Here is a 3623-nt window from a genome sequence, read left to right as displayed (position 1 = left end):
GGGTGTTTATTATGGTTGTGATACAACCATTTTATTTCAAACCCCCACCCCAAACTTTAAGCATGAAAGAAACATGTTTAAAAAAAACAAGCCCCAAAGACATGTATTGATATCTGCAAATGGTCCCCACTTGGGAATGGGGCAGTTCCACTAAGGATTGGGGATTTACTGTTTAATACTGTAAGAAGGCCCTACAGAAAAATGTATTTTAACTAAACGGAAAAAAATGTAGCCAAAAGCACCTCAGTTATGCAGACAGCTTAATTCCCCCACCCTAGATCACAAAAGGGAATGTTAGGGAGGGGCCTAAAGTCCTTAAGTATCTATTATTTCAGAGTTGTAGCAATCAAATCAACCTGTTAGCTACTATTTTGAAGTCTGTTTGAAAGAAAGGGTTAGGATGGTATAAAAACCTCAGGTATTTTGGAGACTGTCTTTTTCAACAGAAACTCTCTTGAACAGCTGCTGGACTGCAAGAGGAGGTATGCTCCCTGTTTTTAACTCTGAAAATATATATTATATAATATCAAAGAGTCTGGTGGCACCTTAAAGACTAGTCTTTAAGGTGCCACCAGACTCTTTGTTGTTTTTGTAGATACAGACTAACACGGCTACCCCCTGATACTTGACAACATGCAAGGCACTAAATTTAGCCGTATGGAGTGGAAATCCATCAACCTCAACAAAAAACTTGCACAGATACAGACAGACATCATCTTCCTTTCCAAATGCAAACAGATGGACATAGTCTTTAAGGTGCCACCAGACTCTTTGTTGTTTTTGTAGATACAGACTAACACGGCTACCCCCTGATATATAATATCAGTCGTTGGCCATGTTGTCTTAGTAAATAATGATGCCTATGTTTATTGCAGTGTGATCTGTTTAGCATGGAACCAGTAACTTTAAATTGCATTTCATCACCAGGCCAAGGTAAAAACCATTTTAACTGTAGTTTTGCTTAATAACTTCAGGTATTACACAGGTTGTATAGGGATTTGGGGGTAATACTAACAAACATTTTTGCTTGTTCTTTAATCCAAAGGCCCAAACACACATGGGCGGGGGGAAACAGAACAAGTATGTGCCTGCAACACTTTATCCTGTAGTAGAAGGTAACTTTCTGCAATTGGCTTTTAAATGCATGTGGATTTATTGAACAGTATTTTGTTGCAAACTGTGTTTTAAACTGTGTGTGTGTGTGCGTGTGTAAAACATAGGTGGGTTTTTTTAAGTATATGGCTGCAAACTGATGGTAATGGTGTGTTTCAAACTAAGAGGGTGGTTTTTTTTTCCTGTGCAAAATGGTTTTAAACTGGATTTTAAAAGTTGATTTTAAAAGCAGTTTGGTTTTTATTTTGCAAAATGAGGTGTATTAGAAAAAAATGTGGGTTTGTTGTTTTTTGTTTTAAAGTGGTAGAAATAAACTCAAAACTCCTGTTTGTTGTACAGCCTGAAATGGATTGTTTTGTTTTAAAGCTATGACTTTTTAAATAGAAAAACACCCAAATAAATATTTTATTCTTAAGTTTACAAGACAGTTTCATGTGATTTATAATAATAATATTGTCTGCTCCACAGTACAGTCAAAACATGAGAGACCCTTAGACCAGAGGGTAAACAAGCTTAAAAGAAAAAGAAAAGAGACGGCTGAAAAGAAAATGTCACCAGTATCAGTGACTGATGGATGGATGGATGAAGCCCAGTAAATATATTGTGTTTATTAGTTTGGTTAATTTATGAGGTTTTGTATTTTAAGTAAATGCAAAGGTGTGGGTGAGAAAGATGGTAAAGTTAAGTTTTGTAATATGTTCCTTCCCCCCAGTCAGGCATGTGCAGCTCTCCTGACAATGTTATAGTCAGAGCTAGAGGGACACCTCCACCAGAACTGCCAAAGAACCAGAAATCTGCTTTGAGACCTTTAACAAGGCAAAACAGCACAAGAGTGCATCAGGGCAGTCCAAACCTCATATGCGTCAAACCCAAGGACAAAACAAAATACTCTGGTAAAAACCAACCATGCAAACACAACTCCAGTTCCTCAGTGACCACCACTACACCAAGCCCTGAGAAAACTGAGCGAAAACGCCCACATTCACAAACCTGCTCTAGGGGTTGTGAACGTGCACAAAAACACACATTCACAAACCCGGAGCACGCGCTCTAGGGGTTGTGAATAAAAAACCCAAGGACTGACAAACCATTCCCTCAACACCATAAGCTCCTCACAGCTCCCCCATAGTCTAGTATTTGGGAAAAGTATGATGGTTCATTCAGAAAACTGATGGACGCAGTATCCTCGGGGGTTCTATAAGAACGGTATTCTAAAAACATTTGGGAAAAATATGACGCTTCGTTCAGAATACTGGTGAACGCTGTATCTTCAGGGGGCCTAAAAGGAAGGAGGGCTGGAAACCACATCAAAAATGCAAAAGCTTTGGCGGGTGACTTTTTGAAAAATACTTCAATTTTTCCAAAGGGTGGCTCTGAGCAGGCGTGACTAGTCATGGAAAGGGGCCTGGGTAAAAGGGGCACCCCAAGGCTACACATCAGCTCGGGTGTAAACAAAAGGGGGGACAGCGCTGGGTGGACAAACAAATGGCTGCCAAAAAGTTCCAGGCCAGGATCGCTGTAAAAATTTTAAAAAGGGCTAAAGAAGTAATGAGGGGGAAAAAACAAAAAGAGATGCCCCCTACTGGATGCTCTCAAACTGGCTTGTCTGAAAATGGGGAGGTGGAATCAGACTCTCACGCAGAATCTGGTTTAGAAAATTCCCCAGAGGGCTCTCTAGATGGGTCCCCATCTACTCCCAATGACCCTCACGGAGGCACCTCGGAGTCTGACTCTCAAATAGCATCTGATGTAGAAAGATGCCACTGATGGTCCCATAGAGGAACCCCCAAGTAACTCTGAAAATGCAGATGGGTATATGGAGAGAGTGAGATGTTGGCAACATGAATTACCTAGATTTGGGGTGGGGGGAAGGGTCGGTGTATTGTGCAGAATTTCATTTTGTCAATCTTGAGCGAATAAATTCAGCTCAGCAGGTTGTTGAAGCCGTACACAGGGGAATACAGTTAGTGCTCGATGACGTTAATGGTAGGGTAGACCCGGATGATTATGTTCAGCTACGTTTAGAGAGCCGTAATTTAACTAACCCTTTGTTTTTGGTCTGAAGAACTAGAGATGAGCTTTCTGCTGAGGATTTCTTAAATCAGACCTCAAAGCTGCTACAGAGCAATAGAGAGTTGCGTGTTGATGGGACATTGTGCCTCATTGTGACCATTGTAGAAACCAGGGGTGGGGGCATTCGTAGAGTATCCTCAGTAGTCAAATCATCCATAAAAAGAGACAATGTTCAGTAGACCTGACTTACACGGGTACCAATCTGTGTTTTGCGGGTGGGCTCTTGGCCTTCATGTCCGACCGTAAACCTAGGGACGTGGAATTGTTAGCCGGGGGCGAGAAAGTTGCATGAGAAACTGGGGTGGTCAGATCAAAAAAAATTATGCTCAGTGACGCAGCAATGTTTGAGCAGCATTTAGGAGTCAACATACAGGTGGTGCAGTATGCGGCGAAAGGTGGATGGGACTTTTTAAAAACGGGGGCCCAGTGTACCCCAA

At 41.4% G+C, this 3623-nt stretch overlaps 1 long non-coding RNA gene across 1 annotated transcript; it reads left to right on the top strand.

Annotated features, from left to right (window-relative positions):
- Positions 1–317: 317 nt before the first annotated feature.
- Positions 318–1825, top strand: LOC135980462 (uncharacterized). The gene is made up of 4 exons (XR_010597523.1): positions 318–482; positions 876–933; positions 1046–1115; positions 1582–1825. It is a non-coding gene; the product is annotated as an uncharacterized LOC135980462 (long non-coding RNA).
- The last annotated feature ends 1798 nt before the right edge of the window (positions 1826–3623 follow it).

The sequence above is a fragment of the Chrysemys picta genome, unplaced genomic scaffold, assembly GCF_011386835.1.
Source record: "Chrysemys picta bellii isolate R12L10 unplaced genomic scaffold, ASM1138683v2 scaf3446, whole genome shotgun sequence".
Classification (NCBI taxonomy): domain Eukaryota; kingdom Metazoa; phylum Chordata; order Testudines; family Emydidae; genus Chrysemys; species Chrysemys picta.
Note: the sequence above shows the minus strand (reverse complement) of the source record. Positions and strands in the feature narration are given on the sequence as shown.